We start from the raw sequence: 25,316 nt of genomic DNA on the forward strand, positions 1-25,316 counted from the left end.
AGAATAACCATTTACAAAAATGTTAATGCTCTAGGAGTCATTTTATGGTCTGCTGTGCTTTTGATATGCATTAGTAACTATAATGTTGCTGGAAGTTACTTTTGATGAGGAAAATATACTAATTAATGTACAACTTTGCTGAGGAATTCTTGAGTCACTGCGTGTGCATGGCTCCACAGAGAGATTAACGGTGTCAGGCAGAACTACTGCCAAATGCATGCCAAGCATGACTAAATATGAAAGGTCCATAGTCTTCCCACCCTGCTCATCTCATAGCATCCTACGGAACCCAATTACTGGAGGTGGACTACCAGTGATATGTAGCATTTACTGTATTTCAGTCTGTGATCACTCAGGAATACAAATGCAACAGACTCTGATAATACAACACTGACAGATTTTACACCAGTATAAGTCAGGAAGCTGAAAATTACGGTTCCAACAGAACTAGAACTGGGACACATTAAACATCCATATGAACACAGGTAAGCTATTGCCATATTCCATAATACCAAACACGGTATGTATCCATCACACCTTGGAACTCCCCGACCTTTTGCTTCTAAAACTTCAAGCATAATGTTGCATTTTGTATCATTTATTTTGCATTGAATGTTTACAGTCTATACATCAATAACAACACAACTATTAATCTGCGATGCCTCTGGCATGATTGCTCTAGACACAGTACTAATCACTATATAAATGCAAAGGCCTGTTTTTATATAGACCCTCAGCCCGGTCTTCCTTTTTGCACTTACAGATGAGGACATGTGCAGATCTCACTGCCTGGTTGACAAGTGTAATCAGATATTTAGATTTGCACCTGCAAAAAGGAAAGCTGGATCGTAAAAATCAGACCGTAAGTATAACAAATGTTTGGCAGTCTCAAGAACTGCACATATAATACTTTTATGGAACAATTCATCAATGAATTGCATACCAACTATCAGAGCTTCTAATCAGTTTTACTCAGGAACAAAGTGTAAATTATAAAATAAGTATATTTAACTTTGCACTTGTCCTCTTGCACTGGAGTGATTCCATCATTCTGTACATGGGGTGTAACATGAACACCATCCCATTCGGATGAAAACAGGTTGCTCTAGCTCCAGTGCCCAAAATACAGCATGTTTTGATATTAAAATGTGACAATAGAGCTAAATATCTTCTCAAGGCCGGCTGTATCTGGTCTTCTAGCCGTTTTTAATAGCCTGTTGTGTGCTATTTGTGTCTGTTTCAAATTTAGAAAATATGCAATACTCAACACAGAGGTCCACTTTTACACACTTTGCATATATAAATAAAGTTAGATATGTAAAGTACACGTACATTTGTAGTGGAAGTCTATTTGTGTCTCTAGAGCCTGACTCCTGTGTCTTTCTGCATGCTTCTCTCTGGCTCTGGGAGCATACAGACATCTATGACCTAGACAGGGAGTCTCTCCTTCTATGAAAACAACAAGGAGTCCGGCGGCACCTTAAAGACTAACAGATTTATTTGGGCATAAGCTTTCGTGGGTAAAAAGCCTCACTTCTTCAGATGCATGGAGAGAACGTTACAGATGCAGGCATTATATAATGACAAGAGAAGGGAGTACCTCACAAGTGGAGAATCAGTATTCTCTATGGAGTGTATATGCTAATAGATATGTTCCTTTTTGCACTTATGTTCCTTGGTCTGAGGACACGCCATTTAGCACTCATAAAAAGTGCCATCCTGCTAGAATTGGGGATTGTAAGTCTTGGTCAGTGACAGTGCAAGCGTCTTCATAATGCTGCCAATGTTCTGCAGCTCTGACCAGAGGAACTTCTTCTAGAGATGAGAGCATAGCAGCCTCCATGGGTCTCTCTGCTAGGACAGCAAACAATGCTGTCAGTTGAGATAACGTGTATTAGTGAGGGGAGAATTGTGGGTTGTTGTTCACTTGGAATGGGATTAAGACCAACTCATTTCACATACACCAATGATCAGCAAGATGGTGACCATTTTCAGTGGCGAACGACCTAGGCCAGATTAAAAGAAGTGTCATTGAAATAAAGGGCTGCAGTGCATCCCATCCTGTCTCCTCCTTGGTGCAGTAAGAGCTGGTACAGGAACTAGAACTGGTTGGGAATATTTTTTTCCCCACAGAAGTTTTGACTTTGTTGGGACAAACAAACAAACTTTCATCTACAAACTGAAAGTTGCTGGTTTTCAGTCAAAGTGGTTTTGACCAAAAAACCAAACACTTCTTAGTTTGGGGGGTTTGGTTTTTTCAATGAAAACTCAAAGTTTTCGGTGGAAAACAGACACTTTTGGTGAATAATTTAATATAATCGAAGACCAGTTTTCATCAAAAACGGTTTGATGTAAGATTTTTGAACTGCCCTAATAGGAACACAGATATTAAGGGTTTGCACTGGTACATCTTTATCTGATTTTAAGAGTAAACAATATCATCCACAATAGAGAAACCTCAGCCTCATTTTATGTTTCATTTGCAGCAAAACGTCCCTCTCTGCACCTCTCTTTATAGTCTTTGCATTCATTTTCTTTCTAAAATTTACCAAACATATACTTGAATAGGGCCCAGTTCCAGTTCCATCTACAACAAATACATTGCCAGCAAAATGCCAAGGGGAAAAAACCCAACAACCTATGGTGAAGGGAGCAGATTTACTAACAGCTAAGTCTAAAATTGCTTTCAGATCACATTCTACTAGCCACGGAGGGCTTGTCTACACTACAAAATTAGGTTGACTTAAGTTAGGTCGACCTACAGCCACCGCAGCAATTAAATCGGCTATTGGTGTCCACACTACCCTCCTCCTGCCAATGGTGCGCATCCTCACCAGGGGTGCTTGCACCGACTGAAGTGGGGAACTGACAGCCAAAGGCAGAGCACTGACAGCCACATGGGGCTTTCAGACAGAGCCCATGTCCCCTCCATCCCGGGACTCATCACTGGAGCCAGAGACAAAATGTGAAAAAATAGCAGCTGTTGATTTGGAGGTGAGTAATTTAAAGCCAAGAGAAAGGTCCCTCACCAACATTTCCACTGGCAGGTAAACAAACTGCTCTGCAAACATAGGATGAAATGATGCTGAAGCTCAGGCTAGGTGTATATTGCAAGATGGATGCTCCTGAATTTGAGAAGTCTTAAAAAGCTTTAAACGGAATCTGTTTGAGAAGAGCAGGGGGCCTGGGAGAAATGCTGATCTTCATTTTACCGAGTGAAGTTTAACCGAAATCAACTTGTGTAAGGGATCTCCCACAACAGGGCATGTCTGTGACATACCAGCACTCCTCCAGTGTATTGTTCAGCCCTGGGCCCCCCGCTGTCCCGTCACACCCAAGAAAGTGGCAGCTGTCCCCCGTAATCACACATATTGGCGTCTTACATACTGATCTTGGAGGTGCCGAACACCTGCAACTCCCTCTGAAGCCAATTCTGGAGATGTGAGGAAGGGTTCAGGCTTGCAAGTGGAAGGGAATGAACTTAGGATGAATTAAAGGCACAGTACCATGTGCATGCAAGAAACACTTCCAAATGAGCAGCTAGGTCTTATAATGCCTTCTCTGGAAAAAAATGTAGATCATTATAACACAAACATTTCTGGGTTCTGAAGAACAGGGTTCAGATGCTGTATTAAAGCCATTCCATTCAGATCCCTCAGGACCAGATTTCCAGCTAGCCAATCAGATTATTCCCTTAGTTCTGCCCTGGGGATATGGTACAATTTCTATGATCTGATCCTCACTTTATCCAAAATAGGCTCACTTCCCTGACGTCTGTTGCTTTCACTGAAGACGCTCTCAACTACATGAATGTATTAAGTGCCTCCCATGACATTTGAATAATCAAGGTCACACTGTACATATAGCCATTGCCAATCTTCAGTTTGCTATCCATCGTTATGCACTGAGTGCTTTTATGCACAAGGGAAATTTGTATGTTTTGAAACATAATATATTGTTAAATAGCAGGGTTTCCAGTATTTTAATCCAAGTTGCTCAGGAGTAACTGAATTTTCCAAGTGTTAGTTGAACCCAATTAACTGATATAATACATGACAGCAGCTTTCCTGAGGGAAGAGAAACATCTTGTATTCTGCTCATGTCTGGCTACCAAGGTGATTTTTTAAAAGTTTAATTTAATTAACTTTTTGAGACTGAGAATGTGTTGAAGGAGTGTCATTGACAAGGGCTGCCCACTGCTGACATACTCTAGTGCTCTGGGAAGAAAATCTTAAGGAACACTTGGAAAAACACAATCTCATTCAGGAGAGTACACGTGGACTTCAGGAGGGTGGGTCTTCCTTCACTAATCTCTTGGAATTCTTTAGAAATATTGTGGCAAGACAGGGGAATCGTTAAATGTAAATTTTCAGAAAGCATTTGTTAAACTTCTACATCAGAAATTAATGGATAAGGTAAAGATATGTTATTACTGTGTATGTAAGGTAACAGAAAAAATTTATATCGTATTATTTCTCAAATAATACATTAAGTAATCATATGGGTAGGGACTGTAGGTAATGCATACCCTCAAGGATATCAAAAAAGGGATCCCACAAAAAGTAGAAACATTGTCAAATTGCTAAGAGGAAGTACAAAAGAATAGCACAAGCATGTATGAACAAAATCAGAAAGGCTCAGGCACAAATTGAGTTACGCCTAGCAAAGGTGTAAAGGCAATAAGAAGAGGTTATTTTAACACATTAGGAGCAAGAAAAAAGACAAAGGAAAGTGTAGGTCCTCTACTCAGGCCTGGTCTACACTAGGGGGGGCGGTCGAACTAAGGTACGCAAGTTCAGCTATGCGAATAGCGTAGCTGAACTCGAACTATCTTAGTTCGAACTACTCACCCGTCCAGACGCCGCGGGATCGAAGTCCGCAGCTCCCCTGTCGACTCCGCCACCGCCGTTCGCGGTGGTGGAGTTCCGGAGTCGACGGGAGTGCGTTCGGAGTTCGATATATCGCGTCTAGATGAGACGCGATATATCAAACTCCGAGAAGTCGATCGCTACCTGCCGACCTGGGCGGGTAGTATGGACGTACCCTTAGTGAGGAAGCTAATATCTGATGACATTAAGAAAGCTGAGTTGTTTAATGCCTATTTTGATTCAGTCTTCACTAAAAATATTAATTATGACCAGATATTCAACACAATATCAGCGAGGGGGAAGGAATGCAAGCCAAAATAGAGAGAGAACATATTGAACAATATTTAGGTAAGTTAGATGTATTCAAGTCAGCAGGGCCTGACAAAATTCATCCTTGGGTACTTGAGAAACTAGCTGAAGCAATCTTGGAATCATTATCAATTATCTTTGAGAACTCTTGGAGGTTGGGCCAGGGCCCAGAAGACCAGAGAAGGACAAACATAGCACCTATCTTTAAAAAGGGGAACAAAGGAGTTATAGACCAGCCAGCCTAACTTAGATATCCGGAAAGAGACTGGAACAAACTATTAAACAATCAGTTTGTAACCACCTGGAGAATAATAGGGTTATAAAGAATAGCTAACATGCATTTGTCAAGAACAAATCAGGCCAAACCAACCAAATTCCCTTCTTTGACGGGATTACTGGCCTAGTGGATGGGAAGAAGCAGTAGATGTGATACAGCTTGATTTTGGTCAGGCTTTTGACATTCCCACATGGCATTGTCATAAACACACTAGGGAAATATCATCTAGATTAAATCACTATCAAGTGGGCACACAACTGGTTGAAAGACCTATACTCAAATAATAGTTATCAATGGTAGATTGTCAGGTTGTATCTAGTGGGGTCCAACACAAGTCAGTCCTGGGTGTGGTACGGTTCAATATTTTCTTTAATGACTTGGATAATAGAGTGGAGTATGCTTAAAAAGTTTTCAGATTGCATCAAGCTGGGAGGGGTTGCAAACTCTTTGGAGGACAGGATTAGAATTCAAAATGACCTTGAAAAATTAGAAAATTAGTCTGAATTCAAGAAGATGAAATTCAATAAAGCCAAGTGCAAAGTAGTTCACTTGGGAAGGAAAAAATCCAATGCACAACTACAAAATGGGGAATAACTAGCTAGGTGGTAGGACTGTTGGAAAGGATCTAAGAGTTATAGTGGATCACAGATTGAATATGAGTCAACAATGTGATGCAGCAACAAAAAAGGCTAATATTGTTCTGGGGTGTATTAACAGTGACGTTGTACGTAAGACATGGGAGGTAGTTGTCCCGCTCTACTCAGCACTGAGGCATCAGCTGGAGTCCTGTGTCCAATTCTGGGTGTCAAACTTTAAGAAAGATACAGATAATGTGGAGAGAATCCAGAGGAAAGCAACACAAATGATAACAGATTTAGAAAACCCGACATACAAGGAAAGGTTCGAAAACTGGGCATGTTTAATCTTGAGAAAAAAAGACTGAATGGGGGGGCCTGATGAGAGTCTTCACGTACATTCAAAGCTGTTATAAAGAGGATGGTGATCAATTGTTCTCCATGTCCACTGAAGGAAGGACAAGAAGCAATGGGTTTAATCTGCAGCAAGAGAGATTTAGGTTAGATATTAGGAAATGCTTTCTAACTATAGGGGTAGTCGAGCTCTGGAACAGGCTTCAGAGGAAGTTGTGGAATCCGCATCTTTGGATGTTTTTAAAACAGGTTGGACAAACCCCTGTGAGGGACGGTCTCAGTTTCCTAGGTCGTGCCACACTGCCCAGGGTGGGCTTAATGACTTCTCAAGGCCCTTCCCATTTCTGTGATTCTATAAGGGGCAGAATTAAGGCTGCAGATACACACGCAACCTTAACTCTGGCATTTCCTAACTTCTGAGTGCTTATCTTGTGGAACCTTAATATTCTCTTTGATGCTCTAGAGCAGGGGTAGGCAACCTATGGCACACGTGCCAAAGGCGGCACACAAGCTGATTTTCAGTGGCACTCACACTACCCGGGTCCTGGCCACCGGCGCAGGGGTCTCTGCATTTTAATTTAATTTTAAATGAAGCTTCTTAAACATTTTAAAAACCTTATTTACTTTACAGACAACAATAGTTTAGTTATATATTATAGACTCATAGAAAGAGACCCTCTAAAAACGTTAAAATGTATTACTGGCACGCGAAACCTTAAATCAGAGTGAATAAATGAAGACTCGGCACAGCACTTCTGAAAGGTTGCCGACTCCTGCTCTAAAGCCTTCACTCCTTTACTGTACCTTTTGAATGCAGCAAAAAAAAGTCAGCACTGAGCAGTTTTATTATTGTATAGAAATATATTTTTTAATGAAATTTCAGATTGCCCAGCACATAACTTGATGCTGCAAAGGGATCTGCAAGAGTGGACCATTCTGCTGAATAGAGTCCCCTGGAGTGTAGTGTCAATCAGACCAAGCTCACTGCTATGGCAATAACTAATTACAGGAATTTATTTGGAGACAGACTTCAATTGGTTTAGTATGAATGAATCAATGAATTGGGCATTACACTTTTTTTTCTTTTAGTTTAGGTGTTAAGCAAGTAATAGACAAAGCGAAAGCAACTGTAACAACCCATACAGCCCAGCTGTTAGGAGACGTGGGTTAAAGTTTGGCCTGGTGTAAATCACTTCTGCATTCAATCTAAGTTAGCTCCCACTGCCTCTACCTGGAAAGCTGGGATGGATTTCAGGCCACTGTTCAGGCCTAGTGCTGACCAGGCTGCTGTGATATTTTAAACAGAGAGCAGAGATATTCTAAAATGAACAGAAAAAAAGAAAGTAGGTGGAACCAAAAGAAAGGGAAACAGAATAAACAAGACACATTTATTATTAAAATTTACAAATCAAAATGTTGCAGCAAACGAAACACAGAGCGTTCGATTTTACTAAAATGGAGTCTAAGAGACCAATAAAAATGTGACTATTCTCTCCAGGCTCTTGTAACTCACCCTATATCATATGCACAATGAGTCTGGTAAAATAAGGGTCACTTCTTGTGAGCCCCTCAGAACATATTGCTTGGGCTCCAGGTGCACACCAGCCAGGCGGGGGTGGGGCTACATGTTACCTGGCCCCTGTGTCTCTCTAGCCATTCCAGCTTCCCCCCTCATCAAACCTTCATGCTGGCTTACCATTACGCCCGCCACGTTCATTTGCTCACTGGCCCTTATCCTGTAACCCGCTCCGGCTGGAGATCTCCAGGGAGTAATCCAAGCCCGCTTCATGCCGGGCCACTTGGAGAACTTCTAACATTCTCTAGATCAGTGTTTCTCAACGACCGGTCCGTGGACTGACACCAGTCCCTGAGATCTCCCTGACACAGTTTAGGAAGGCAGCAAACCAGTTCCTGGTATCGAAAAGGTTGAGAAACACTGCTCTAGATGATCCAGTTCAGTTTCAGCACCTACCAAGGGCCATCCCACAAGGCAACATGTTTATTAGATCAGCATGGGGGGAAATAAGGGACTGGGACGCAAGGGTAAGCAGTGTGTGCAGCAAGTGAAATGGAACCAAAAAATACCTTGTTGTAAGCGACAGCAAGCCCAGGGCGTTTTCACCTTTCCCTCCCACAAGCCAGAGCCACTGACACCCTCTGCAGACCCAACGATTGGTAGGGGAAGGATGTTGTAACTCAACAAAATGCAGGCGAAGCCTTTGTGGGCTTCTAACTCTGTTACAGAGATGCTTCCGTGTGGGGCCCAATGTTTGTGGTGCTGCCAGTTGCCGCAGGGCACAGAGCCTCACCCCACTGCCTCAAGGGAGGTGATACACACACAGCTACCTCAGCACTGAGGCCTCGCCGTGCTGGAGCTGGCACCGGGTGGCTTCTCTCTCCAGTTCCCCTCAGCAGACTCCACTCTCCAACCCCAGGAGCGTCTCCTCATGATGGATCCCCAGGTTTGACCTCACTGCCATCTATGAGCCTACCTCTCCCACTACCAGGGACCCACTAGCAGTTGGGTGGGGGTCACACGACGGAGGCTGATACTTCTTAGCCCCACCTGGCGGCAGGAGCAAATGGCGTTCTGAGGACACCGGAGTTACAGGATTGCCTCTGCTGTGTGGGTGACCCATCGTGGTGCTCTCAGCGAGGGCAGTTGTGACCCTGACACAGCATGCTCTCTCCTGTGGTGGCATTCTTCCGCCTGCTCAAAAGAAATAAATCAGACCCAAAGCATGTATTGCCTGTCCTCACCCCTCCTCCCCATTCCCATCAAACGGCGCCACACCACACTTGGTCTCCAATTTAAGGCGAGGCTCCCAGGCCACTCAGGAAAGCAAAAGCTGGGCCCAAAAGGCCTTGCCCTCTTGAGCTCTCCATTAGTGCAGGTGATCAGGCTGAGTGAGGTGGCTCCAGCCCCAGGGCTTTCAGGGAGGTGGCCTCCACACGCAGGGGGGTGAAGAGGCAGGAAAGGAAAACAATCAAGCTGTTGAAAGCTGCTGCATTGCTTCTCCTCTCCTGAAAAGAAAAACCAAACTCCTAGTATAGGTCCTCCATCAAGGGAGGAGAGCGAAGGCAGAAAAGGCCACTCCTGCATCTGCTTCACAGGGAGAAGTGAGTGGCCCAGGAGAGGAAGCCCCTCCTTACACTTCCCTTTTAGGAAGGAAAGGAGGAGACTAGACCATGAGGGCCTCTCATGTTTCTCTCCTCTAGTGGAAGGGTCTTCAGAGGGCAGGGAGCTTCCTGAATGTGGAGCGAACTTCGGGGGGGAGGGGAGGCAGAAAGGAAAGGGAAGTACCTGGGAGACATCCCGCACAGGGGGAGTACATGTGATGGACACCAAAACGGGGAGGAGGGCCGCCAGCACCCTTCCCTAAATACCAATGCCTGTAGGAGAGTGGTCAGTGGAGGAGTGAGGGGGCAGACCCTGATGGTGCCTCCTGTATATCTTATTTGTACGGGTGTCACAGGGTGACAGTGGCCCCCTGAGGGAAGAGGTCAGTGCACCCAGGACTCATCAGCTGACCCCAGTTTGGCTTAAGAGAGGGCACCTGAGTCACAGAGGGAGGAAAGCGCTGGTGGCTCACAGCTGCCTTGTAGCAAAAGAACAGCAAGTGAGAACTGCCAGGAGGTCTCTGGAGAAAACGGAGGAGCTTCCTGGGGGGAGGCTGCAGGCAGAAGAGGAGCAAGAGGGGTTTGCCAGCTGGGTTTCCCAAGCGATAGAGTCAGGGCCAGAGGGCTGAAGGCCAGACACCAGTAGAGGGGCTAACCGCTGGTTCTGCCCCAGCCTGCCACTGGAGGTCACACCAAGCAGGGTCACCCGAGACATGGGCTTTACAAGGACATCGTCCATAATATACTTCTTCTCTGATTACAGATTTGCCTCACCCCCTTCCCAGACTACACAATGGCTCCATGAAGCAGAGTCCCTCAGGCTAATGGATTTTCTCAGAAACTCTTTTGATACTCTGAGTGGTTTGAATCAGCAACCCTCAATATACAAACTATCCACTGCGCTGCTAACTGTCAGAGATGTGGTTAAAAAGAACCAACTTTTTTATTTCCCTGCTGAGGTAGCTCTTGATGGTGAGGAGATAACATTTGATTTCATTTTTTTCACTAGACTGATACTTGCTTTATGTATTGAAGGCTGTAGACTATTGATTTTGTTGTGTAATTGTTGATAGCTACTTTTTCACAATACAAATGAGGAAATTACTTTTTACATCCTTTTTGATTTCTGCAAGTACAACATTTAATGTTGTGGCAAAATTAGTTGCTAGCCCTATTCATCTAGAAACCAAACATGAAAGCAAAGAGGGTTGTTTTAACCCCCGACTCTCTACTGAATCTGATCATTCTCTAAGTGGTGCAGTGAGGATGCATTACTATCCTTTTCTAAGCACAGTGGGATTACATAAATGTAGGAGACTACAAGATCCTTGGGACAAGAACTATCTAGCCAGACACTTAATACAGTTCAGACACAAGAAAAACAGGATAAGCATCCAGTATGTTGGTGTTGTGTTTATTTTAATATGCATAGTGGGCCAAATTCTACTCATGGTAAGTTCAGGGCAACTTCATTGAAGGCCATGTAAGTGTGAGCAGAATTCCCCCAGCCCCAGTTTACTTGGTGGATCATCAGTGGAAGCCTTCTGTGCATCTGAGTTTTTAGGAAGATTTGAGGGGGAGGCCAATTGGCACATATGGAATTAGAAGGAATTCCAAGCCCAGGCCTGGCACAGAAGAATATGCAAAGGTAACAATGAAAGAATACAAATTATCTGGAGGATGGCATAGATTGCACCCTCAGCAAGTTTGCAGATGATACTAAACTGTGTGGCGTGGTAGATACGCTGGAGGGTAGGGATAGGATACAGAGGGACCGAGACAAATTAGAGGACTGGGCCAGAAGAAATCTGATGAGGTTCAACAAGGATAAGTGCAGAGTCCTGCACTTAGGATGGAAGAATCCCATGCACTGCTACAGACTAGGGACTGACTGGCTGAGAAAGACTGCAGAAAAGGACCTAGGGGCTACAGTGGACGAGAAGCTGGATATGAGTCAACAGTGTGCCCTTGTTGCCAAGAAGGCTAACGGCATTTTGGGCTGTGTAAGTAGGAGCATTGCCAGCAGATCAAGGGACGTGATCATTCCCTTCTATTTGGCATTGGTGAGGCCTCATCTGAAGTACTGTGTCCAGTTTTGGGCCCCACAGTACAAGAAGGATGTGGAAAAATTGGAAAGAGTCCAGTGGAGGACAACAAAAATGATTAGAGGGCTGGAGCACATGACTTATGAGGAGAGGCTGAGGGAACTGGGATTGTTTAGTCTGCAGAAGAGAAGAATGAGGGGGGATTTGATAGCTGCTTTCAACTACCTGAAAGGGGGTTCCAAAGAGGATGGATCTAGACTGTTCTCAGTGGTACTAGATGACAGAACAAGCAGTAATGGTCTCAAGTTGCAGTGGGGGAGGTTTAAGTTGGATATTAGGAAAAACTTTTTCACTAGGAGGGTGGTGAAGCACTGGAATGGGTTACCTAGGGAGGTGGTGGAATCTCCTTCCTTAGAGGTTTTTAAGGTCAGGCTTGACAAAGCCCTGGCTGGGATGGTTTAGTTGGGGATTGGTCCTGCTTTGAGCAGGGGGTTGGACTAGATACCTCCTGAGGTTCCTTCCAACCCTGATATTCTATGATTCTATGGTGGGAGAGAGGAGATGAGCAATGAGAAGAGAATTTGTTTTCTCAGTGCACTGCTGGTAGGGTACATTTTACTTAGTCCCTTCCTTAAAAATTGAACAAGATTGGTTAATGTGACCCAAACGTATTTCATGGAACAGAAGGCGCGGTGGTCCCTGGAGAGTTGAGTGGTCAGACCCATTCAGAATGCTGCTGCAAAGATCATTTCCCAATCCCATGACTTCGACCATGTCACCCCTCTCTTTGCATCCCTTCACTGGCTCCCTTTTCTCTCTCCCACCTGACATAGGCTACTTGTTTTCATTCCGTAGTGGGGCGCCTGCCCCACTCCTGGAGAAGGGGTTAAACGCAGCCAGGCTGGGCTGTTTGGGGAAGCAGCCACAGCTGGGGCCATGCCCCAGTCAGGCCACAGCTGGCCCTAGAACAGGGCTGTGAGCCAGGAGCTGGAGTCTCGCTCTAGCCCTGGAGGGAGCAGGGCTGCCTGAGAGAGGGGTATCTGAAGCAGAGCAGGGCTGGGGAATAGGGCAAGGGAGCTGGAGAGCTCCAGCCTGGTAAACCCCCCAGGCTGAGGCCTTGTTCAAGGCCAAAAGGTACTGGGGCTGCAGAGGAGCAGCCCCAGGCTAGGCAAAGGCAGCTGGTCCTAACCCCTTGCCAATGATGAGTGGCCATGACAGACTGCCGTTTGCCCCAGTGAGCGGGGGCTACATGATGACTGGCAGTAGCCACTGAGGCAAGGTGGGGTTAGAGGGTTGGGGGTTCCCCTGGGAGGGGAGATCCAGAGAGTGGGGGTACTGCTGGGGCAGAACCCCTGGGGAAAAGGGCACCGGGGTCCGGGAGGGACACAGGGGCCCGAGGCAGGCGAGACATCAGCCAGCAGAGGGCGCTCCAGAGCTGGAAAAGAGCTAATTCCCAGGACGACCAGCAGGAGGCACCACACTGGTCAGTGGTCACTTCACTACACACTCCAAGGCCCTTCACAACCTGACTGGTCAGCTCTCAGTTAGCATCCAAAGCTTGACTCCCACCTCCAGCCAGTCCATAACATCAGACTCCACTGCCCCCACACTGACCTATATTACGTTGTTTCCTTGCACTCCCTCACCTGTCTGTATCGTTTGTCTTATATTAGTATCTGCCCCATGGGGTTTACGATCTTTCTGTGCTATGTGTTTGTACAGCACCTAGCACAATGGGCTCCTGGTCCATAAATATGGCTCCTTGGCATGATGCTGCTGCTAATAATAAATGGTTCTGGGTCTCCTCCTTGCTTGCAGAGGCTATGTTGCACTAGACAACAGCTAAACAAACATTAAATATTTCCTTAATGCTGTTTTCTGCGTGCAAGCCACAGGTGCGTTTCCTACAGTGACATACAGTCACAAATAGGAAGGGAGATGGTCCGCACATGAATGAATGCGAGCGGGAGGTATCCACAAGACACTGTATTGAAGTGTGCTCCATGCTCTGAAAACCCTGACTCTGGAAAAAAAATAAAAGAGGACTGGAATGGAAGAAGGCCAGAAAACACTTATCAGTCCATTCCAGTGGTCAAAAGGTGCCTATTATATAATCTCAAAGATAAAGCGCAAGCTAGCACGTATACATAAGAAGTCTAGGAAACTGAATGGCTACAGGGATTGTTAATGGGAAACATTTGACTATAAGCCACTAGCTTACTTGATAGGGTGATGGGGGTTGAAAATCGTTACATCTGATACTTGAAGTCTTTAAATCAGGATTTGGGGACTTCAACAGCTGAGTCAAGGGAGAGAATTATTTCAGGAGTGGGTGGGTCAGCTTTTGTGGCCTGCATCTTGCGGGAGGTCAGACTAGATGATCATAATGGTCCCTTCTGATCTTAAGTTCTATGATTCTATGAAAAATTGTAAATTTCATGATTTCAGCTACTTAAATCTGAAATTTCATGTGTGGTAATTGTAGGGATCCTGACCCAAAAAGGAGTTGGGGGGGAGTCACAAAGTTATTGTGGTGGGGGGGGTTGTGGTGCTGCTACCCTTACTTCTGGGCTGTTGCTGGTGGCAGTGCTGCCTTCAGAGCTGGGCAGCTGGAAAGTGGTGGCTGCTGGCTGGGAGCCCAGCTCTGAAGGCAGAGCTGCTGCCAGCAGCAGCAAGGGTGGCAATGACATGATCCCCCCTAAAATAACCTTGTGCCCCCCCCCCACAACTCCCTTTTGGGTCAGGACCCCCAATTTGAGAAACACTGTCTGCCCCATGAAATCTGTAAAGTATTTCCCAAAAGCACACAAAAAGACCAGATTTCACAGAGGGGAGGCCAGATTTCATGGTCTGTGATGCGATTTTCATGGCCACAAATTTGGTAGGGCCCTACTCATGTGATTGAGCTTTCACAAGCAACCCCACTGCAGGTGATAGGATGATTCACAGCCCAAAAAGCATTGTGCAACTTGACCCTAAATTTGGAAAAAGCCACACTGCTGTTTGAATTTAGTTCTTTCTGCAGTGCTTTCCTGGCACTTCACTTGCCAGTGGTTATTTCCTCCTTTTTAATTCTTAGTGTTAAAGTGTTTTCTTGTATCCGAAAGGTTTGTCTTTTTATTAGTTTTCATAACTGGGCATTTTTGTTAGAGAAAGCTTTCCTTGGAGATTGGGACATCTGGTCTTTACATCGCTTTTCTTTTGCAATCACAGTATTGGCACAGGGGAACGTAATCACAACCACTGTGTATTGTTAACTTTCTGCCTTTGGAAGCTGTGTTCCTATTCTCACAGGTCAAAACCAGGTCATTCCCATACCAAGTTGCTTCCCTGGTATAAAGTATCTGCTTGTATAAACTTCATCGGTATGTGTTCGTTTTACAATTGTAGTCCTGGGAATCTTGTTTCATAATTTTGTAACCTGGCCCAACACCTCTGAGATTGTTCATCTTGATGCCTTGAACCAGCAAAGCTCTCAAGTCCACCCTTAACTTTCAAGCATGTGCAGCGTCGCGTTGATTCCAGCAGGACCATGACACCCTTCAGCACCTGGCTGGATTCATGCCGCGCTGCTCACACAACACTAACTCAGCTTCCTCTCAGCACTGCTTAGGGCTTGTTTAGCTCCTCTGACCAAGCAGCAACTCAGTTTCTTCATTTCTCCTTCCTGACAGGACACATGTCCAATGTATTTCCCCATGCTGGACCAATTGCCCCAGTTTATCATCATCACATCCAATTCCAGGGCTCCACTATCGAGGTTATAAGTAACTCCTAGGGATTTCCAGCTCAGAGAGATATGGGATGCATCAACAAGAGATGGGGGGGCAGAAGAGGGGGAGATAGGACACCTTAATGGGATGTAGGCCACACAGACTTCCAAAGAAAGGCACTGGAGCCCTGGTTAACAGCCTGTTTGGCAAGGGGAGAGCAATATGTGAAGACCCCAGCTGACATAACCAGCGTACTGTGTAACAACGCCTAGGACCGAGCTAGCTACTCTTAGTGCAGCAGTTGGTCTGTGTTTATATCCTGCTAACATCAATTTTGTTTGTGATTTTTCTCATATCATATGCCAAATAAACTTGGCTTTTATTTACCGTGCCTGGGGCTTGATTCTCCCCCCATGGAATGTGAGTAACTTATTGACTTCAAAAAGCAAACAGCCGGGCCAGCTCAGCTGTAAGTTAGATGATGACTTCTTGTGTCCAATTCTCCCTCTCTAACATCCGTTAGATTGCTATCTCAGATCCAGCATGTCTCTAGGGAAATCTGTGGGATGTGTCCCATCCCTTCCTGGTATGTCCCTTTAATCTGGAAAAGAAAAAAAGCATCAACCCAGTTTGATGCCCATTTGTTGAAGGACTCCATTTTCTTCACACTTCAAGGAAGCTTTAAACTATGCCCACTAGCCATCCCAGAGGTGTGAATTGATGGAGCACAGCTTGCTGCAGACACGCCCCCTCCTTACCTCACCTCTCTCATCCTTCACAAGGGGGAGCTGCAGGCCGGGTGGCCTAGGAGTTGGCTCCTGAGATCCCCAGCGAGGAAGAGCAGCCTGCTTTCCCCTCCCTTGCACGGTGTGAGTAGCACAATAATGGATCCTCGGCCCTGCTCTCTTTATCAGCACAACTATGGCTCTATGGACACAATAATGACCCACAACAGTTACTATTTTAGTGATATATAAATGAGATCAGAGCTGTATAAGACTCATGTGATTAATAGGTTAATGCATAATCTATGTGGACAGTTCTTCTAGGCCTTGGGTCAACCAAACTGCTGCTTTTCCAATATTAATTTGCAGAATCTTATTTATCGTACAAAAAACCTGCCAAATTTCTGCTATGCGGTGTCCTTTACACAAAGGTGGCTTTAGCTGGGGTCCCTGGGTGCAACTGCACCCACAGAAATCAGGCTAGGTCAGAGTGGTGACCTGCAACCCGGTGCACTGGGTCACGATGCCACCCAGACTGACAGGGAAGCTGGGCCACGTTTGAGTGAGCGGCATTGAGACAGCCCAATTGGTGAGAGTGGACCTGGAGTGCAGAGTCACACACAACTCGGGTTTGGATAGCGTGGGGAGCAGCTTGTCCACCCTGGCTGGACCCTGATCCCACTGGCATCGTCACCATCATTCCTGGTGGGCCCAAGGCGACCTGCCACGCCAAGACCCCAGAATTCGAAGCAGGGTTGGGGATGTCACTCCCACCAGCAGCGGGGCTGGAGCTCAGGGAGACGTGGGACCAAAGAGCACCCTGGCCACACGTAAGGCAGAGCTCCCCACATTCCCACAGGCAGGACAGTGACCCGGCCCGGGCCCTATCTGACCTCCTGCACCCCAGCATGCATAGGACATGGAAGCTCCATCTGTACCTGTCTTTAGAAACCATCTCAGTTTCTTAAATATGACAAATATTTTCAGATCCATGTGCTTTAATTATTTCTCCTGTGGATGAGTTGGGCCAAAGAGAGATGGAACATCTAGCATGTTTCTGGAGTGTCTGAGACTACAAAGGCCCTTTATAGATTTAGTCAGTGATACCAGAGGTAACCTAGTACAGCAATAGTCTGGAATGTTTTAATTTGTAGCTTTCTTAGACTACAAGAAAAACCAATCAGGAATCAACACCACTAGCTAAGAACACAGAGCACAAGGAAGCTGAATATCCAGGTAGCTGTATTCATGCACTCAAACCTGAGGATTCTAACCTCCTGTTTGGTACAGAGTGCTCTAAACCATTTGAGTCATTATAAAGAAGGCAGGAGTGGGGCTCCTTCCTAATTACTTTTCACCACAGCACATTCTGCCTCCATTACAGAAAATGAAGCCGCCATGCCATCACAGATGTCACACTCAGAGCTCTGAGCTGTACACACGAGTAAGCTTTTCAGCAAAGACACCAATTGGGTTACGCAATTGAATTACTATATTAAGGTGTTGCAGATAACTCACATCGCCGTGAAAATTCAAGTACCAAGCCTCAAAACAAAAGGTTTCACCAAATAATAAGCAGGACAACCACAGCATTTTGATGTCTTTCATTCTACTTGCTAAGGGGCAGAACAACATTCCTAAACTGATTGTCATGGTAGGGAGCACACGGCCTCCTATGGGTAGGAAGACATCTGGTTTGTGCACATGGCATAATGGCATTGGCTATGCTTAAGCACAGTTGGTTCTTTTGTCATTACTTTTTGCTTAAAGTTAATGCTTGTGAAAGCTTGTGGACTGACAGTACTGTTGACAGATGCCTTATCTACAGCATAGGCACTGCACTCTCCTTCTAGCCTCAAATGTGTCTCAGTCTTGAGATGGAGAAGCCTGAGATAGGGGAGATGTGAAGAATTCTCCTTCCATTTATTTCTTGGTCTTTCTGCTGAGATCAGCAACCATGATTGCTTGAGAGATCATGACTTCACTCACTACAGACCTAGTCCACAAACATACCATCCAGTCAGAAGTGAAAGGTACGGACCCATTACCACTATAACCAAGGCATCCCAGTTCCAAGTCTACTATTTTCTTGCATTCCAACTCAAAAGCGGTAAGCAGCAGTGACCATTAACATACAGGTTGGGAAAACAAAGAATTAGCACGATTTCAGTATAATTGCTTATAGCCCAGTGCGCTCTCACTGAATCTTGTAATCCTTAAAAAGGATTAATCAGTTCGTAATTGCTGATTAACTTAATCTTAACCTAGTACTTATGCCGTAATTGATGGACATTGTTTGCAAGAGAGTTTATAGCACTTCAATAAAGATGAAAAGTCTTGCTTCAGTGCTGGTGCAATTTAGTCTTGTGTTCATGTGGGCAAGGCAGTATGGAAACTAGCACCACCTAGTGCTCAGATGCTGAACTGTGATACAGTGAACTAAAACACCAAGATTACTACTGAAACCCCTGTTTAAGAGTCTCAGTCATACTGTTCATTTTAGATTAAACGGATTTTAGTGAATTACTACAGTAGCTCTAGTTTTCCTTGAGTGAAAGAATTTTGTTATATAAAAACACAGTCAAATTGCATTGGGGGTGCATACGGAGCCTCTCTGCTCCCAGAGGGATTCTGGGGGGGATTAGACAAATTTGGCATAATCATGACACTCAAATAGCCTAATCCATGAGGTGCTGAGTGTCCTCAACTCCTGTTGTCTTCCATGGGAGCCAACTGAGTGCTAAGCCTCTCCCAGGTTTGGTCCCAAAGACAATGAAAAGGAAAAAACAGAAGAGCCACTCTATGAAATCATACAGTGTGAGCTTCCCAAACTTACAGTTGGACTGATGCACCCACTTATTTTGCTCACATGACTAGGTAGGTATTGGATGGCTTCAGGAAGATTTACTTCCCGCTTATACACCTTTGACAGACAGAAAGGCCTTTATTTTATGTCACAAACAAGAGGTTAAATATATGTATTAGTTCAGAGCTACTGGTACTATAAAGCAGCCTTCCAGGGTCTGCAATTATAGGTTAATGAGACTTTAACTGAGAACCCTCTGTGCATCAGAGCAGAATTTGGCCCTTTAAAGTGTAAGATTAGAGTTTAGTTACTGATGTGCTTTCATTGTTAAAACAATTATAGTTATTCAACAACAGGAAATCTAACTTGGGTGCAGTTGCATCTGCCAGTTGGTCAACACTACAAAGGACTTGACAAGCTAGCAGAAGGTCAGTGGTTGGATAAATAATGTGTGGCCCACACATTTTACAGCCATGGCAAGAACTGGCTTCATATTCCAAAGTCAAGTATTTTAGCAGGTGACTGATGCAAACTCACATATAGTCAAGTTAGCAGAAGTGTGCTAAACTTGTCTACTTGAAAGTCTCAGAGAGATGCCAACTCTTGCTATTTTATCACGTGAGAACTTAACTTTAGAACTTCAGCACCCTTTTTGCAGCTTTTATATATTTGTTATTAACACATTACTTGTAGGGTGAACTTGTTCTACCAACAGTAGTTTTACATTGTGAATCTGAAATGATATTTCTATTCCAGTAGCACTTGCAATGTGAAAGGTAATTTCCACACATAAGACATAGAAAGCGCTTATAGCAGGGGTGGGCAAACTATGGCCCGTGGGCCAGATCCGGCCCCTCAGGGCTTTGGATCTGGCCCATGGAATTGCCCCCCGTGGCCCGGGTGGGGGGGCAGAGGGCTCCGTGCATTGCACTTGCCTCCAGGCACCACCCCCCACAGCTCCCATTGGCCGGGAACGGGGAACCACGGCCAATGGGAGCTTCGGGGGAGGTACCTGGAGGCGCGGCAAGGGCAGCGCACTCGGAGCCCTCCGCCCCCTCCCCAAGGGGCCGCAGCGCTTCCTGGAGTGGCGCAACATGGGGCCAGGGCAGGCATGCAGGGAGACTGCTCTGTCCCTGGTGCATGCTACTGCCACCCTGGAACTCTCCAACCACTCCTCACAAACAGATGTCTCTCCTCTTCCCAATTGGCTTGAAGTTTCAAATCAATTACTGTTCCCTGTAGACAAGTGTATTCTTTAGACTGTTTTTCTCACAACATTCTGCCATTTCACCTGATTCAACCTCATTATAGCCTCAGATGCTTCTCAGCTCGTTTTCATAATGCAACATATATCAATAATAATCCCCTATAACAACCCTCCAAGCCAGTCATCCTCAAAAAGCCTTCCATAAATATTACTCAAAGGGACTTCATTTACATAAAGAAATGTATTGATCTCATTGCCATTTTTTCCCAAGCTGTTCTATGTATATTTTTATCCCTAGAGGTAAAAGCACATATTTTCCCATGGTAGAAAACATGCTTTAATATTTGCCTTTTGCAGCCAAAGCTTCATCCTCTCTCAGTGACTGAGAGATTATTGCTTAGCTGTTTATGAACCAAAGTCAGAACTCAAGTTAGTGATTCACAACCTTTAATTTTTCTTGGGTCAGCTCCCACCCCTTCAGTGTCCCTTTATAACACATCCCAACACTGGCCTCCATCTCTCCTTTTCTTTTTATTTTCCTTCTTGTCTTTCCCTCCCTTCTTCACTTTGCTCTTTTACAAGAGTTTGTGTGTATGTTCCTCTTCCCAGCGGTCCCTACTCCTATAGCTTTAATTCCTGCTCCCACATTCCCCTCCCTTGCTGGAAAGTGGCAGGCTGATGGGTGTGGAATGCATCTGTTACTGCCACCCAAGCTTGGGCTTGAGGAGGGTAGCTTGCCAGAGCTCTGTCCATGTGAATGGCTCCCTCAGCTGGTTACTTTAGGGGCAGTAATGGGAGCAGGGAGGGAAGGCAGAAGGGGCTTTCAAAGACTCAGCTGCTGTGGTACCTGCAGATGTAACCGTACATTTCAAGAGTATGTATGTATAGGGAGAAGATTTGAGGTCCTGCAGCTTTCTTTAGATACACACAGATGCTGTCCTTTCCTCTATGCTCCCCCACCCCAGGAGCAGTCAGGCACCCCCTTCCCCGGATTGGGACAAACAGTAATGAGCTTTTTGAAAGTTGCAGAGGACTGGGAGCCAGGCTGCCTTTGACAAGACCGATTGCTTTTACCCCTAAAAGCCATGAAATCTCTTCCAAGACAGATGTTACTAGTAAACCCTGGACATGTTGTGTAATTCAAGTAATTTGTTGTTGATAATGAGCTTCGATAAACTTTCCAAATGCAGAAAGAATTGTCAGACACGTTTACAATTACTCTGTTGAATGCTAAGGAGTGCAAGCAGCCTGGTATATCCATAAGAATTGAAGAATTGAATGTGGAAGAGGCTTGGAATTAGTATGTCAAAGTTGCACAAACTATCTGACGCCTCCATCTTGTTGACTGCATCTCAAGCAACAGGAAAAAAATCATAGGGAAGGATTGCAGACCAAACTGGAAGAGCAAACATTTCAAACAAGTTATTAATTCCCCTCTGTTCGGCACTGGTAAGGCCACATCTGAAGTATTGCATCCAGTTTTGGTCCCCCCCCCCCCAGTACAGAAAGACTGTGGACAAATTGTAGAGAGTCCAGCGGAGGGCAACAAAAATTATTAGGGGGCTGGGGCACATGACTTATGAGGAGAGGCTGAGGGAACTGGGTTTATTTAGTCTGCAGAAGAGAAGGGTCGGGGGGATTTGATAGCAGCCTTCAACTATCTGAAGGGGGGTTCCAAAGAGGATGGAGATCGGCTGTTCTCAGTGGTGGCAGATGACAGAACAAGGAGCAATGGTCTCAAGTTGCAGTGGGGGAGGTCTAGTTTGGATATTAGGAAAACCTATTTCACTCGGAGGGTGGGGAAGCACTGGAATGGGTTACCTAGGGAGATGGTGGAATCTCCATCCTTAGGGGTTTTAAGGTCCGTCTTGACAAAGCTCTGGCTGGGATGATTTAGTTGGGGTTAGTCCTGCTTTGAGCAGGGGGTTGGACTAGATGACCTCCTGAGGTCTCTTCCAACCCTTATCGTCTATGATTCTATGATTAAAAGAAAACCTACAAGGAATGGAAGCTACCTCTTGGAGGTCAGAAAGTACAGGTGAAAAGTGAGAACTGCCAAAAAACAAGCAGAGTTGGACCTTGCAAAGGAACTCAAAACCAATAGTAAAAGGGCTTTTAGCCATATAAATAAAAAGAAAACAAAGAAAGAAGAAGTGGGACTGCTAAACACTGAGGATGGGGTGGAGATTGAAGATAATCTAGGCATGGCCCAACACATACACAAATACTTTGCCTCAGTTTTTAATAAGGGTAATGAGGATTTTGGGTGCAGAGGCAGGGTGACCAATGGGAACAAGGACATAGAAGCAGAAATTATAATAATAATAATAATAATTGGAGATATACCCATCTCCTAGAACTGGAAGGGACCTTGAAAGGTCATCAAGTCCAGCCCCCTGCCTTCACTAGCAGGACCAAGTACTGATTTTTGTCCCAGAGCCCTAAGTGGCCCCCTCTTGTCTTTCTTAAATTGTAAACTCTTTGGAACAGAGGAAGTCTCTTGCTCTGTTTGCACAGTGCAGTGTAAATGTCCAGTGCTAGATATATGTATCTGAACAAACATTTACAAGTTTGGTTCTGAGTTGGATCCAAACTGAAAGGGGACAGTTTTCATTATATGGTTGGATGTGCCCCAAACTGTACAAATTTAATGAGAACAACTTGTAGGAGTTTGTGCTGTCAGACCTGAACCCAAACCCTATGTCTGGTTCAGCTCCACACCATGTAGCCTAAAACTAATATTGATCCAAACAATATCTCCTTGTCCCACCCCTAGTAATAATATTTCAGCTAGTTTTGGACAGGAAATGATTTTCTTGTCCTATGAAAATTTTTGAGATTTCAAAAATATTTCCTGTACCAAATTGGGAACAAATGTCAAAATCTTAAAAATGTTTGTGAACTGAAAATCTGAAGAAAAAAAAAAAGGATCAGGTCAATCAAAACATTTCATTTCAAATAATTTCAAAACATTTTGTTTCAATTTCAACCTTTTTAATTTTTAAAATATTGTTTTGTTATACATTAACTTCAATTCCTAAACAAAAAATTTAACTGAAAAAGAAATTCAATGTTCCGCTGATTGTTTCCTTATATTATGCATTTTATCAATAAAATCATCCCATTCAACTATATCAACCAAAGAGAACTGCTGTAAATGTTATGAATAGTACAATGCCTCGAAAGCTTTAGAAAACTTTGCCTGTAATACAGGAGATTGTGCTGGCCAGTAGCCTTGGGAACTTTAGGTGTTTAGTCAGTGTGCATACTCTGAAAAGTCAGTAAACCTTTTAAAAATTTCATTGCACATCCATGCATCACTCCATAAGTTACTCCTTGGGAAATTCTGCACCAAAAAATTAAAAATTCTGCACACAATATTTTAAAATTTTGCAAAATTCTATATATTTTATTTGCATATTCTGCATGTTTTATTTATAATCATGCCAGTTTCAATTATGCTGGTAATTTATTTCAAAATACCTGTCAACAAGTATGTCTGTAACAATACAGACAACGACAAAGATTCAAGAAATGTTTTTTGACAAATAGATTCCTTACTAGGCATATTAATACAGAACTCTGAGTAATAACTCACTTAAACTACAATATAGAAACATATTTCCCACACTCCTCAGAAGCAGTGAAAAGGCTTAGAGGAACCAAGGGTAACGAAAGAGCTGAGGGAGAGGGAAGAAATTGCTGGGAAGGAGCTTGGGAATGAACCTGGAGGGTTGTTGGGTGTGAGTGGAAGAAGTACGGAACAGGTTTTTTGGGGGGTGGAGAGTGATTGCTAGGGAGTTGGGGATCCTCCCCCATGCAGACCCTGGCTGACCCCTAACCTCTCCCATTCAGTCAGACACATCTGTCCCTGCACCCCCCCTCATCCACCCCTCCTCCCCCATCCCCATCCATCCCTGCATCCCCACTCCCATTCAGCTCCCACCCCAGTCTGCTCCCCCCTACTAGGCCTTCTGAACTCGTCTATGTGATCCCCCCAGCAGCCCCGTGTGCTCCGCTCTGTCTGTCCTGTCCATATCCCATGTCTCCTCACCTGGCTCCACTGGCAGGGCACTGTGAGGAACGCAGCCTCTCCTCTTCCTTAGCAGTGGCTGGCTGAGCCGGCTGCCCTATGTTCTGGTGCCACAGTAGCCCCTGGGGGATGAAAGGTGTAACTGCAGTGCCTCTCCAGCAGCATGTTTTTTTTCTGCAGAGAAAAAAAAATTGTGAGGGACATGAATTCTATGTGTGCACTGTGACACAGAATTCCCCGAGTAAATTAAGCCCTAGTACTGTGTTAGGTAATGATGAACTTGTCCCTTGACCCCTCCTGCCCCTGAGCTCATGTAGCTAGCAGCAACTGATTTCTCACTGGCCCTTGTGTGGCTATTTTCCTAGTGCTTGATCATTCTCTAACACTGCACATCCTAAACTAAGGATTACTTTTATTTTTTAAACAATTTTTTCAAGTGTTTTTCCTGAACTCTGGGATGATGATTAATAACCTGGGCGAGAAGCAGCATTTTTTTATGTTCATTACTGAAGTTAAAGCCTAAGTTATGAGTTGAGAAAAATGTGGATCACATGAGAGCTATGCATTACTGTATGCAGTAACAATACACGGACCGAAGCAGCAATTTATGATTACTGCATTAGGACACTTGAAATTATTTCCTTGGTACATAAGATCTTCAGCACTGTGTAGAATTTTTAAGTTACCTTTCAGTTCTGAAATTTGCCTTCCAGAAAATGCATTCTCATTACTTGGAGAACTATAATTTTGTAATAACAAGAACAACCCAAGATGTTTGTGTCTAAAGACTTCAGCGCCCTCATAAACACTATGCCCAGAGCCCTCTACCTGCGAGTCTCTAGGAAGGCACTTTTCAAGGTTTAGAAAAACACTCCCTGCCTCATCTGCTTCCTATACCATGAAAATATCCTGAGAAATTAGGGAAGAAGCCAAAAGACAAACCAAAGCCAGCTCTGTCATTTCCACGGTGATGCACTCCTTTTATTGGCTCCCCAGTGCTGATACAAGACTTGGGGATCTCTCCCTCATATTTCCTGGGTAGTCACCTCATCAGCCAAAAGGTGGGCTCTTCCAGTGGAGGGAATAGTCTCCCTTAAGGACTGTTCTGACAGCAACCTCTCTTACGAAGCCTTCTGACAGAAAGATGGAGTCTAATTTCAAGAAGAGCCATGAGCCAGTCACTATGACCATCTCTGCTATTTCTGCCAACACCTTCTGTTCAAAATATTAGCTGCTCCAAGTCTTGATTCTGATTCCCCAACAGTCTCAAGCAGATTAAGAGAG

At 44.7% G+C, this 25,316-nt stretch overlaps 2 long non-coding RNA genes across 2 annotated transcripts; one reads left to right on the forward strand and one right to left on the reverse strand.

Moving 5' to 3' along the window:
• Positions 1-442: 442 nt before the first annotated feature.
• On the forward strand, positions 443-10,594 carry LOC120373790. Its single transcript, XR_005585719.1, has 3 exons — positions 443-485; positions 764-862; positions 10,267-10,594. It is a non-coding gene; the product is annotated as an uncharacterized LOC120373790 (long non-coding RNA).
• On the reverse strand, positions 8,676-24,200 carry LOC120373789. Its single transcript, XR_005585718.1, has 4 exons — positions 24,054-24,200; positions 16,020-16,188; positions 15,649-15,862; positions 8,676-9,093 (listed from the first exon to the last, which is right to left on the reverse strand). It is a non-coding gene; the product is annotated as an uncharacterized LOC120373789 (long non-coding RNA).
• Positions 24,201-25,316: the final 1,116 nt, after the last annotated feature.

The sequence above is a fragment of the Mauremys reevesii genome, linkage group 10, assembly GCF_016161935.1.
Source record: "Mauremys reevesii isolate NIE-2019 linkage group 10, ASM1616193v1, whole genome shotgun sequence".
In the NCBI taxonomy this organism is placed as follows: Eukaryota; Metazoa; Chordata; order Testudines; family Geoemydidae; genus Mauremys; species Mauremys reevesii.